This window comes from Danio rerio, chromosome 4, assembly GCF_049306965.1.
Source record: "Danio rerio strain Tuebingen ecotype United States chromosome 4, GRCz12tu, whole genome shotgun sequence".
In the NCBI taxonomy this organism is placed as follows: Eukaryota; Metazoa; Chordata; class Actinopteri; order Cypriniformes; family Danionidae; genus Danio; species Danio rerio.
In genome coordinates, this window is record NC_133179.1 from 9,824,536 (window position 1) to 9,839,216 (window position 14,681).

At 33.3% G+C, this 14,681-nt stretch overlaps 1 long non-coding RNA gene across 3 annotated transcripts in view; it reads left to right on the top strand.

Annotated features, from left to right (window-relative positions):
- The window catches only part of LOC141381590 (uncharacterized), a 74,240-nt gene extending 67,004 nt beyond the window's left edge, over positions 1 to 7,236 (top strand). Inside the window, exon 6 of one of the 3 annotated variants that reach the window (XR_012401887.1) lies at positions 4,629 to 7,236. This is a non-coding gene — a long non-coding RNA (uncharacterized lncRNA). The remainder of the gene's footprint in view (positions 1 to 4,628) is intronic. The other 2 variants (XR_012401888.1, XR_012401889.1) reach the window with 2 other exon arrangements.
- Positions 7,237 to 14,681: the final 7,445 nt, after the last annotated feature.

The following is a 14,681-nucleotide window of genomic DNA, read 5'->3' on the forward strand; positions in this document are numbered from 1 at the left end:
ATTATATTAAAAATGGAATATTAATGTATTTTAAATAAATAAATACTACATTTACATTTACATTTACATTTAGTCATTTAGCAGACGCTTTTATCCAAAGCGACTTACAAATGAGGACAAGGAAGCAATTTACACAACTAAGAGCAACAATGAATAAGTACTAAAGGCAAGTTTCAGGTCTGTAAAGTCTAAGAAGGGAAGTGTTAGTAGTTTTTTTATTTTTTTTATTTTTTTTTATTTTATTTTATTTTTTTTTTATTTTTTTTTATTTTTAATTTTTTTTTTTTGTACAATTAGTGTGATATTCAAAGAGGCAATTGCAGATTAGGAAGTGAAGTGGAGACTAAATAGTTGAGTTTTTAGTCGTTTCTTGAAAATAGCGAGTGACTCTGCTGTTCTGATGCAGTTAGGGAGTTCATTCCACCAACTGGGCAGATTGAGCGTGAGCGTTCGCGAAAGTGATTTTTTCCCTCTTTGGGATGGAACCACGAGGCGACGTTCATTCACAGAACGCAAGTTTCTGGAGGGCACATAGATCTGCAGAAGTGAGTGCAGATAAGAAGGTGCTAGGCCAGAAGTCACTTTGTAGGCAAACATCAGAGCTTTGAATTTGATGCGAGCAGCAACTGGCAGCCAGTGCAAACGGACTAGCAGCGGAGTGACATGTGCTCGTTTAGGTTCATTGAAGACAACTCGTGCTGCTGCATTCTGGAGCAGTTGAAGAGGCTTGATAGAGTTAGCTGGAAGCCCAGCTAGTAGAGAGTTGCAGTAATCCAGTTTGGAGACAACAAGAGCTTGAACAAGGAGTTGAGCTGCATGTTCAGATAAGAAGGGTCGGATCTTTCTGATGTTATAGAGTGCAAATCTGCACGATCGAGCAGTTCTAGAAATGTGGTCAGAGAAGTTTAGTTGGTCATCAATTAATTATTAATACTAATATTAGTTGAAATTAAAGATTTATAATGTTTAATATTGAAATGAGTGAAATTGTATTAAATAATTTTCAGAAATAGCTAGTGTTTCAGCATAAAACTAACAAGGAGTTTTTAAGTTAGGCAAATACTTACAACTTAGATTTTTTTTTAATACAGTAAAACAACAAACCGACATCTGACATCTTACAAACAATCTCCAGACTCATCTTTATGACTGAGCTGTTTTCCACATTCACTTAATGCATCCATTAGCAGTTTATGTATTTATTGCTGCAGATTCATCAAGTTGTTTTCTCATGCTGAAAATGTCCTGGCACCCTCTGCTGGCATATGACAAGTGCGCTTTCAATCCACTTATTATATTTTATTTAATAATAATGAAGAAGTATTGTGGGTCATTTAATATATCCTGTCTTTTGTGTAGCTGAGACGTTATTAGACTTGGAATTGTGATAAAAGAGGGGGAAATAATATACATCGAATTTAGTGAAGATAGTAAAAGGGGAATAATATTTAAATAAATAAATAATTCATTTTCATGCACCTTTTAAAAGTAAATTTTGGGCTTTTTGGAAGTGCTTTTTCAGTGTAACATGAGGAAAGTGTGGAGGAAAACATTGTTTTAATTAACTTTAATTAACATTTTGTTTTATATTGTGCCTTAGTATAGTCTTGGTGTTAAGTGTTTTTTGGGGAGAATTATGCTTTATTCCTTCCGAGATTTGCCTGAAAAGTCCTCAATTATGTTAACAGTGTTATTAATCTCGGCACGTCAGCATTGCAGCTAAAACAGGAATCCTCCTCATGTCTTAATCCAGTTTGCGTTAACTTTGAGGATGACTTTAGCCGGATTAAGGTAATCAAAAACCTCATGTGGACTCTTAATCAGAGTGTTGTCGTAATCATTTTGACATCTGAACATTGCTGTCCAAGTACAGAGCGGGCATGTCCTGCTCATTTAGATGGGATTTCTTCCTCTTTTGTCATGGCAGAGGAGACTGAGGGGCACAGGCTGTAAATCCAGTGGTCCCGCTGGGAAAGTGGAGATTGTTAATGATGTTCACACAGCTGGAGGTGCAGGAGTGGGCGAAAGAGAGGGAAAGGAGAGACTGATGGTATTAGGCTGACCTTTATGAGACTGTATGTGGAGCGGAGCGAACCCCATGTTGAGAAAAGCCAAAGACAACTTTCAGAAGTCAGCAAGGTCAAAGATTGAGAGATGTGAGTGGAAGCTCAATTTAGGGATGTGGGTTTAGGCTCCTGCTGTGTGTTCAGTAGCTCTAGGAAAACTCAAATGCAGTCTCTTATTAACCTGGGTAGACTTTCCGGTCATCTGAGGACAGGGCAGATACTCTAAATGTGTGTGTACATTATATTCCTTATGTTCTGCACTCATGCTTGCTCCTCGTTCTAACTACTTATTTAAAATGAGCTGAAACAACATAATTCTCGAGGGTTTTTTGAAGGGGGATAGCTTTATGTTCAATCAACTTAAAATTGTAAAAACTATTAAGTTAACTGAATCAATTTGCATTGAAACAGCATGAAGGGAGTGTATGGAACAATCGATTTGTGTTGAGACAACATAAAGGAATTAAGTGAACTTACTAGTTTATGTTGATTGAACATAAAACTGTATATACACATTAGCAGAGTGAATTATTTAACACCTACCATGTAAAAATGTACTCAGCATTCATAAAATTTAAAACCTTGCAGTCTAAATTGTCCAGTGTGCATTTACCTCCACAGCTGTTTTAATTCCACTCTTTTCTAGTGTATATAGTCCCAGCAACCCAGTGTGTAAGTGACACTTTTAGAAGTGTTGAATATATAACACCTCAGCAAAGTCAATTATTTTACAAAAAGGGTGTAAATATCTGCACTAGATTAATTTGTCCATCACCCCTGCCAGGTTATATTAAACAAATCATTTTTAAACTGACTTGAGTAAACATTAAACTTCTGCCCGCATGCAAATCATAACAATGTGTATATTAATGTTTGAATGTTTTAACACCATGGAAGAAAAATAATAATATAAATTGCCAACACTTAAACTCTGTTACAGTCTTCCTCAAAATGACTCTCTGGTAAGTGCATCAATGAAAGGACCATGAGAAAAATCACAAAAAAAAAAATAATAATTTAAAAAAATATGTTTAAAAATGTTATAAATTACTTTAAAACAGCATAGGCCACAAAGGTAATCATGACATCTTGTACTGAACATGTTTTGAACTTGTTGAGATGGTGAGCCTTTCTAAAGTGGCTGAAATGGTCAGACATCAGGCTATTTAAACTATTATTAAAAACCAAATGGACCAAAATTGGTAGATTCAGAGGGCTCTATTTTGACGGTCCATGCGCAGAGCGCAAAACGCAGGGTGCAAATGCTTTCAGGGCGTGTCAGAATGTATTTTTGCTAATATAAGGACGGAAAAATCCGCTTTGCGCCGTGGCGCATGGTCTAAAAGGGTTGAGTTTATTTTCTTAATGAGTTATAGGTGTGATTTGAGAATAAACCAATTAGAGTCTCATCTCCTATTCCCTTTAAGAGTCAGCTGCGTCGCGCCATAAGTGCATTTGCTATTTACATGATGTAAAGTAAGTACACTTTCGCTTTTGCTCTCGTATAGGGAAACCTTTACGCACAGACATCAATTAACCTATAAATAATTAATTTCCAGCAAACGAATAAATGAACAATAATAACAAAGTGTGGTCAAAATACTGAGTTATTTCCAAATACACCTGCTATGCCCTAAATGGTCTAAAACCTGACAGGTGGACAAATCTAAGCTGGTTTTTAATAAAACAAATATAAATATGAATATAATAAATAATACTGCTAATAATAATAACATTATGCAAAAGCAAATTGAATGAACTAAAAAAAGCCTCCTGAGATAAAGGATTCAAGGCATTGGTTTTTAAATTCATGTAGGCCAGAAAATAATATGTTTTGTAATATTTTAATCCTTTATATTTATATCCTATATCCTTATTATATCCTATATATATCCTTAATATTTTAATTTTTTTTTATATGTAAAGATATTTGTGTATTGCTCCACATCTTGTGTATTAAGCAGTGTGTAAGCGAGGTGCACTCTGCGCCGGACTTTAGACCGGGTTTGTTCTGGTCTAAAGAAAAGACTATTACAGTTTCTCCAAATAGCAATGCGCCAGCAACGCGCCAAAACACGCCTGCATTTTTAGACCAGAACGCCTATGGGCGCACATATGAGCGCAAATGCATTTGCTATTTAAACAGCTTGGCGCAAGCTGAAACTAGCAAATAACAGTTGCATCACGCCTTGCGCCATATTGCGCCGAGTGTATGGTAGGGCCCAGAATCTCTGATTTCAAGATTTCTGCATCTTTGCAGGAACATTTTCAAAACTGAAATATCACAACTAACAAAAAACACTGACATGACGTCAACATATCTGGCTTATGCAGCAAGCGAATAACTCCAATCAAAATGTCAAAAACCGATGATTTTGAAAAGCTTCACAAATAGGAGTTGAGTTTATAGTGTCTGAAACCTTCTTTCTTTTGACAACATCTGGTGCAAAAACAAACCAATTCCACAGACATTCAGCGGAAGGAAGTGAGAGTGAGTAAATGACAGTGTTTTAAAGCGATTTCTTTTTAAATGAGGTCAGCTTTTCTCTGTTTTGTTGCCAGAATTGCGGATGTCAGACATTTTGACAGCACTCTTGTAAAACGGCAACATGTGATTGTCAGAGCGTAGGAGAACCTGTCGCTTTGGAGGAAAAAAAAAACGGGGCAGGAAAAGAAATCACCGGCGTCAACATTTCGAGCGCCTCTGCCTGACAGGAACAGAACGTTCAGGAAGGATTGAAGAGGAGAGCAAATTGCTCCAAAAGCCAGAACTGGAGGAAACGTTTATGCCTGTGTTTGTCTGCGTCTGACTGTAATGAGAGCGCTGTAATTACCAAACTGGATGCTTCAGATGCTTTTCCCATGTCCAAAGCACTGTGTTTAGGTTGAGAACATTTGGCTTTAACAGGAAACCTCATGATTAACAGATAACAGATCTAGTCGGGTTTCTTTGTAGGTTCTCCACCATGTGGAGCACACGATTGATTTTTCCCCAAAATGAGGGATCAGAGATGTACTCGGTCTTCTCTTAACATGTGAATTTCATTGTGTTGAATCATAAAATGGCAAACAAACACAGCAGGCACACAACCTCATAAGACATTAATATTAGGTTAGATTTAGGTCGTGATGTTGGGTGACCAATATTCAATGTCTAGCCAGTGTCTGAGGACAACATTATTTTGATGTCCAATAACCACACCAGTGTTAATTTTTGGTTGATTTTAGGTTGTGTTGGAAAGTGACCAAAATCCAACGTCATGTTGACATCAATTACAGACATTTATTCATCAGGCTTTAGCAACCAAAATCCAACATCATATTGGTAACGTCTACACAACGTCAAGCTGTAACATTCAATTCAGTTCACCTTTATTTGTAAAGCGCTTTTACAATGTAGATTGTGTCAAAGCAGCTTCACATAAAAGATCATAGTAAATTGGAACAGTGTAGTTCAGTATTTTAGTGTTTATGTTCAGTTCAGTGTGGTTTAATAATCACTTCTGAGGGTCTAGACACTGGAGAGCAAATCCATTTATGCGCAGCTCTACGGATCCCAAACGATGCAGGCTAGTGGCGACAGCGGAGAGGGAAAAAAACTTCACCAATTGGCGAAAGTGAAGAAAAGGCTCAGTTGGGCACGACCATTTTAATTTCTCCGCTGGCCAAACGTCTTGTGCAGAACTGCAGTCTCAGCAGCGGAGGCTGGAAGCTGGGCCTCAGCGAAGACTCGTCTGTCATCTGTAACATCATTAGTCATTGATGTTGGTTGTTTTTAGGTTGTGTTGGAAAGTGACCAAAATCCAACGTCATGTTGACATCAATTACTGACATTTATTTGTCAGGGTTTAGCAACCAAAATCCAACATCATATTGGTAACGTTTACACAACGTCAAGCTGTAACATCATTAGTCTTTGATATTTGGTTGTCTTTTGGTTGCAAAAATGACAGAAATCCAACTTCTCTCCAACATTGACATCTAGTAGGTCAAAAAACGGTTGCAGGACTGTCCTGTGAATGATTTTTCCATTCCATTCCATTCTTAGATGTAAATTTGATATCTTTTTGATGATCAATTGTAGTTATACAAAATCCAGTGTCAATTTGGAATTGAAGCTTTCAGATTAATCCAAATTTCTTATATTATAATATTGTTTGTGTCATTATATTGGTGGTCAAAGGGGCATCAATGTGTGGATGTCAAACGGAAGTCAAGGTTTTAACATCAAAGAGATTTTCATTTTTGACTTTTTTTTTTGTTTTACGTCAAAGTTCACTGTTAAAAAAAGTTGACTCAACTTCACATTGTTAGACAATTGCTTCACAGCTTTTTTTTTTTTTGTCAACTTTAAACCCAAGTACTGCCCAAAAGCTCTGCAGCATGTTGCCTTAAAATTTTAAGTTGAGTCAATTTTGTTTTTACAGTGCTTGCTCTCTGGGAAGTAAGTGATAACCCTTTATCCAGTTACTCTCGCAGATGACATGCTTATCAGCAGCTGTTCAATAAAACTGAAGAGCTTTATTCTGCAATAACAACCAGGTAGATATACATTATCCTGCTGTTTACACATACTTCCTACAGAAGTAAACAATTCGGTGCAAACAATTGATCTGAGCTTTAAGAACTTTTTCATTGAGCATAAATCTAGCAGAAAGAAAAACTTTTGGATGCAGTATATATGATCTTTCTTGTATTATTATTCAGTTACCAAACAGTCAAGATAATTCATGGCAACACGGTGGCTCAGTGGTTAGCACTCACAGCAAGAAGGTCACTGGTTCAAGTCCAGGCTGGGCGAGTTGGCATTTCTGTCTGCATTTCTGTGAGTTTGCATGATGAATAAAGGGACTAAGCCGAAGCAAAATGAATGAACGAAGATGATTCATGTCATGTATTCCAGACAGCCATGTAATAATGCTAATTATCTTTATAAATATAATTTTTGGTGTGCTTGAGTTTAAGTGAATTAACCATTAATTCGCCAAAATGTAATGAATTACCATGATATGATTTCAGCTATATCTTTACAATAAATGCCACTTGGAGAGATAATCTGTCTAATGCAATGATTTGTTTATTCTGAAGTGTAGATTAGGTGTACAAATAACATTGCACAGCTGAACATTCACAGCTGCTCGCTTGGTGTATGGCAAGCCAAATTACATTTAATAAAAAAAAAATCTGTTTTCATGTTACTAGGACCCATTTGTTTAAATTTTTGTATAGTAAAAAATATGTTTATATTTTAAAACATATTAGTACTTATTCATTAAATACAAGTATTTATTAAATAATAGTTCAATATACTTGTATTAATTATTAGTACTTATTTTTAATTACTCTACTTATTATTCTCTCTTACATATATACTAGTTCTTCTGTAATACATACAAGTACATTTATTAATTTGATACAAATGCATGTTCCTTACTCATTCCTAGGGCCAGACGGAATCTGTGGAAATTTTTTGCTATTTCTACTCAGAATTTTGTTAAAAAATTGCGGATTTATGTGGAATTATTTTGGGAGTATCATAACTAAAACCTTAATATATGAACTGAAAAGTAATACATTTTTAACTTGTATTTAATGTTTACAATGCAAATCTAATTAGATCCACTTTATTTATTATTAACAAAACAATTCTATATAATATATCTACTAAAAGACAGAAAATATGACTTCACAAACTATATTGTTAATAAATTATATTAACATTTTCATATTAGTCAATAATATTACTGATATTAATTTAAAAACTGAATAAATCTGAATTTACACAAGTAAATAAACTGAATCAATGATGGGCTAGAAATCTGCGGAATTCTGGGAGAGCAGGTTCCATGTGGGCCTATATGTATTTAATGGATACTAGAATTTTTTTGCAACATTCTAGTATATATTGCTAATCAAATACTTATTCAATAGATACTAGGGCACATTTATTAGATATTTTTACTTATTTAAATTAGCAGTAAGATTCAAAATCAAGCAAAAAGTGCTCAGGGGTAGTTTAATAATGTGTCGGTGCTGTTTTGGGGATTTAAGGGATTGATCAGAATAAACAGCAACAGAAAGTCCAAGGCTTGCGAAAAATGTGGAACAAGTTTTAAAAAGCCTTTATTGACATGGCTATTCCTATTTCAGCAAATACTTGCCTTCATCAGGGAAGATTGTTTTCATTTTGCTAGTATTATTTCTAATTAAACTCAACTGGATTCCCAGAGATGGGTTGCGGCTGGAAGGGCATCTGCTGCGTAAAAACTTGCTGGATAAGTTGGCGGTTCATTCCGCTGTGGCGACCCCGGATTAATAAAGGGACTAAGCCGACAAGAAAATTCTAAATCCATTCTAAATGGTGCAAGACCAGTACAAAAATCAAAGCTGACTAGTAAGATTAGAGTTGTTACTTTCATAATTACAAGATATAAAGGTGTTCAATAAATACTAGTATGTATCAAACAGGTACTCGTATCTAATGGATAAGTACCAGCGTCTATTTAATAAGTCAAATAATGTATAAGCATTATTAAATACTGCACAAGTAGCCTACTTCACTAAAAAAATCTGAATTTATAGGATTTACTAAATATTTTTAAGGTATGTGATTGCAAACACTTGATATGGGCTGACTTTAAACTGAATTGAAATGTCACTATTTAATTCCTTTATTTAAATTCAGCCCATATTAATTATTTGCAATTGCAACCACTTACCTTAAAAATATTTAGTAAATCCAGGGAATCATTATTTTTCAGTGCAGTCTACTTAATAGAAAAGAAATTAGCATCTAAAAATGAAGTACTTATAGCATGAGAACGGATGCTGCTTCTGATTTATACATTAAATGTTCAATCGGCTTGCCATACATCATGTTCTGTCCTGAGGTTTGTCCTTGACTGACAGTTCAATGAAAGCAGATATAAATGCGCTCGCTGATGTCATTTTACACAGCGCAGAGCTCTTCTTAAACCATGCCAAAAAGCTGAGCTAACCCTTAAATGGTATAGAGAGTACAAATTATTAATTCAGCATGGCTTGGTGGAGTGCCCGCAGTACACTCTTTGTGCCATATTTATATCGAAGCGGGCGTTTCATATAATACCCGAGAGAAGCGGTTATAAATAAAAGTCAAAGCATTTGATATAGAGTCCATTAGACGATCTTAAACGACCCTCGGAAGTCTAAAAATATTTTTAAGTGGCCGTAAATGCATCGTTAAAATGAGGGTGTGAACAATGATTGGAACAGATATACATTTCCTGGCTCACTCTCTCTCTTTCTGTGGGTGTACCTTGCATTTCTTACATTGTGAGGACTAAATGTGCCCACATATATAATAATACCAGTAGATTTTGACCTTGTGGTGACTTTTTTTTTGTCCCTGTAGGTATTTTGAAAATGTAAAAAGGTAGATAGTTTTCGGTGAGGTGATACAGTACAGTTGAAACATTATTATGTCTATGGGAAGTCCCCATAACGACAGCATTTTAAGTGTGTGTGTGTATGTTATGTCACTATTTTGTTCCTCATGCTTGTAACATCAAGTAATCTTCGATAATTCATATTTGTTAAAAGCTTCCTAAAGATGTTAACTTTCGCATAATTGTCACATGAGAAATGCTATATCCTCATAACATTTCTATAAACACACACACACACACACACACACACACACACATACACACACTGAATGCAATCTTGTGTAACCAGTGTCATGACCGGTTGATGTATGTGAAACGGTAATGAGGCAGGAAGCAAGTAAAAAAGCAAGCAACTTGGTCCCCAAGCAGTGCCGTTAGAGTAGTTTGCGATGCAAATGCTTGTTTGTCCTCCAAACATTTTATTTAATTGAACTTTACTTAAGTTTGAGTCATTTAATTATTAATTTATACTCGGGACATATTGAAACTTAAGATTGAAAGGATTTTAATTGTCTTTCAATGATATTTTGATGATAAAAAGCTAATTGTCTTCGTATTTATTGTTCTGACAGGATTTTCCGTGTAGCATGAAAAGCAGCAGCAGTAGTATTAGTACACTGTAAAAAATGTGCAGATTTGTACATATTATTGTAATTTTCACAGTAAATTACATTAGTATCACTTTACAGGATTTAACTGTAAAAATTCACAGTAATGTGTTGTATTCATAATGTATTGTGAAATTAAGGCAGCTTACATGATTACAGCAAATTACTGTAAAAAGGGCCACATCTTTTGCATATTGGTTATAGGAATTCAAACTCTTTTTATTTCATTCAACATAGACATTACTACAAATGAACTTTTATGCTAGTATTGGGACTTTTTATTTTTGATATTTAGAAATAATAGAATGACATTTACCCTATTATTATAGCCCCAAAACATTTTGGTTACATATTTAAAAATAGCTTGAAAAAAACCCATCCTGTTTTGAAAAAACATGAATGTCATTGTAAATTTCCATTTTTGGGTGCACTGCACCTTTTATTAGTTTTATAAGGTTAACATGTAAATATGAAATAATTTTTAAATGAACATAACTTTGTGCTTAGCCTAAAATGTAATAAACTGGAGCAAAAGTAATTGATGCACTGTTAACACCCAAAATAATTTCAAAGTCAGGGTAATTGTCAGAATGAATAGCCGAGGAAAGCCTACTTCACAGTAAAATATAGTTAATTCTACGAGATAATACTGTTAAATCACAGTAATGGACTTTACTATCCAATGTGAAGTTACACTATATGGCTGTAATTTCACAATAATTGAACAAAATCACATAAATTACTGTGAACCACCTCACGGTAATTTGCTGTGAATTTGCATACAGTATTTTACTGTGGAAGTAATGCAATTGTTAGCCAGTAATTTACTGTGAATTTAAGGTCAAAACTTTTACAGTGTAGAAGTAGTAGTAGAAGGTGGAAAAGTAATTTACAATTTCTTGAAAATTAAGAAAATAAAACCGTAGAAAGGTATTTATACAATGTGATATGTATAGATTTATTTTTTAAACGTTAATTTATGTGCTTTCGTATTTTATAAAACTACAACAAAACTGCAACAAAGAAGAAAAACAACAATACAATACAGTAATAATATACAGCTGCAATCAGAATTATTAAACTCCTTTGAATTTTTTTTCCCCAAATGATGTTAAACAGAACAAGGAAATTTTCACAGTATGTCTGCTAATACTTTTTCTTCTGGAGAAAGTCTTAGATGTTTTATTTCGGCTAGATCAAAAGCAGTTTTAATTAAAAAAAACATTAAGGACAAAATTATGAGCCCCTTTAAGCTATATATTTTTTGCTAGTCTACAGAATAAATCATCATTATACAATAACTTGCCTAATTACCCTAACCTGCCTGATTAACCTAATTAACCTAGGTAAGCCTTTAAATTTCACTTTAAGCTGTATAGAAGTGTCTTGAAAAATATCTAGTCACATAATGTTTACTGTCATCATGGAAAAGATAAAATAGATAATTTATTAGAAATGAGTTATTAAATCTATTTTGATTAGAAATGTGCTGAAAAAATCTCTCTTTTAAGCAGAAATTGGGAGGCTAATAATTCAGGGGGTTTAATAATTCTAAAATACATAAAACACTAATGACAGAACACAGAGTGCACTATTGCACATGAAAGCAAAATATAATTTAGCTGGTCAGGTAATGCATACATAAAAATTTAATTATGAAGTAAAAATGTTCTTATATCACCAGAAAAAATTTATTATCCTGACCATAGTTGCATTGTCAAATAATACTTGGCATACTATTAAAAACATTAGAGATTACGAATAGTGAATATCAATTACACTCGACCTTTAAATACTATGTTATTGACAAGGGTCATTGGTTATATTTGCATTTTCTTCCAGTGCATTAATGTGTTCTAATATCTGTTCGCATGTTTGATCAAATATCCCCGATTTGTCCTTATTGATATATATGTCAAACTCTCCAAAGCAGGCATGTTTAAGAGATCTCTACCTCACATATCAAATTTAGGTACAGATTCAGTTTTCCACATTCTTAAAACGACCCTTTTGGAAATCACCATACCAAATAACATGACTTGTCTTTTATATTTATTAAACACCTCTAAGTTACTAAATTTCCTATAAGGAAAGCTGTAAGTGGACATGGTTCAAGATTTTTTTGAGGGCTTCAGTAAAAAAAAAATATATATATATTTTCAAGTTCTTGTAATTTAGGACACAGTCATATTAGGTGGGTTAGGGATCCTTCTGCTGTTTATATGTATAGATTTATTTATAAAAAATAATAATAAATATTTACTAAATATATAATTAACTATGGAATAATAATAATTCATAATAATAAAAACAGAAAATATACATTCATGTGTGCAAATAACCACAGACACTTTTTTTTTTTTTTTTGCTCACCTCTTTCTGAACTGACATGAGATCATTGTGTCAGAGGGTGTTCCTCCTGCTGATTCTGTATTCTCTGTCTCCCCCTGCTGACTTCGTGTAATGTGATCATGTCTGAGGGTGAATAAGTGACCCATAAAGCGCCTCCTACACCATTCAGCCACTTAAGTGTAAGTGAAGAATGAGGAGTCATTGAGAAGCGTTTCTTGCTCTGCTGTGTTTCTGTAGTTGCACATACAGACCAGCAGAAGTCAGACTGGTGCTTTTATACAGCTGCTGACTATTTACAGTTAACTCAAGGGTTAAACTCAACTCAAACTGGTGTAAAAATGTCATCATTTGCATGGAATTATATATATATATATATATATATATATATATATATATATATATATATATATATATATATATATATATATACTTGTATTTCTATATGTGTATAATAATAATTAATAGCTAAGGAAAAAAGTTTTGACTTTGACTAAGTTTTTTTTTTTTTTTTTTTTTTTTTTTGGGTTATGGCAGCCTAAAGACACCTCGCATGAAGTCATGAATTGCTCAAGTGTGACTTTTTCCACAAACTTCAACAGAGAGTAAACATCTTGATGGTTCTGTTGGTCTCGTCTATCAAATCTGCTCTTTAATTTGTATTTTCTATTGGATTCGAGTCAGGTGATTGGCTGGGCCATTCTACAGCCTGATTTTCTTTCTCTGAAAGTATTTGAGAGTTTCCTTGGCTGTGTTTTGGATCATTGTCTTGCTGAAATGTCCACCCTGGAATCATCTTCATCATCCTGCTAATGTAGATGTTGGACTGAAGCAGCTAATATTCATGTACACTGAGGAAGAGCAGAGGGTTGCTGAAGAACTTCTGAGAGATTTCAGCTGCTGTCTGGGCATTCACTGGCTTTCTACACCTCCCTTTCTTCATGTGTTCAATACTTTTTCCCTGTGTCATTTCATTTAATTGCACATAACATTATTTGTAACCTAATTCCATTTTCTTTTCATTCTTCTGTTGGTCAACATCTGGTGAAAATGTCAAGTCAACATCACCTTTAGAAATATGTTATATATGCTTTTAGAAATTATATATATATATATATATATATATATATATATATATATATATATATATATATATATATATATATATATATACACATTTAGAAATTATATATATATAGAAATTATATATATTTTTATATATATATTTATATATATACAGACACATGCATACAGTTCCATTCTTGCATATTTGTCATGTAAGATTTGTGGTTTCTGAAATGTTTGGAAATTGTCTTATTTTGTACATGTTTTAAATATTAGCCAGAACACATATTTTGTTTTATTTACGTTTGAAGTCAGAATTATTAGCCCCCCTTTGAATTTTTTTTTCTTTTTTAAATATTTCACAAATGATGTTTAACAGCGCAAAGAAATTTTCTGAGTATGTCCAATAATATTTTTTCTTATGGAGGAAGTTTTATTTGCTTTATTTCGGCTAGAATAAAAGCAGTTTTTAATTTTTTGAAAACCATTAGGATCAAAATTATTCATTATCAAAATTATTATTAAAATTATTAGCTCCTTTAAACAATTTTTTTTCGATAGTCAACAGAACAAACCATCGCTATACAATAACTTGTCTAATTACCCTAACCTGTAGTTAACCTAATTAACCTAGTTAAGAATTAACTTTAAATGTCACTTTAAGCTGTACAGAAGCGTCTTGGAAAATTTCTAGTCAAATATTATTTACTGTCATCATGGGAAAGATAAAATAAATCAGTTATTAGAAATGAGTTATTAAAACTATTATGATTAGAAATGTGCTGAAAAAAATCTGCTCTCTGTTAAACAGAAATTGGGGGGAAAAAATAAAGAGGGGGCTAATAATTCAGGGGGTCAAATCATTCTGAATTCAACTGTAAATATAAATGTAAAATTGAAAATGAAATTGGAACATTATTATAATGACATTTTAACATGTTGTTTTCATATTAGAAATAGTAAAGCAGACACCTTACTTGCATTTAATTGGCTTTCTCAAATCAATACATTTAAAATGATGACGACAAGTTATATTCAGTTCAATTCAAGTGTATTTGTAAAGCGCTTTTCGAAATAATCATCATTACACATTATTAAATTACTATTAAAATCAGGAGTTAGGGTGTTCAATAGTATTGTGCACAGAGTATACAGTGGACAGTACA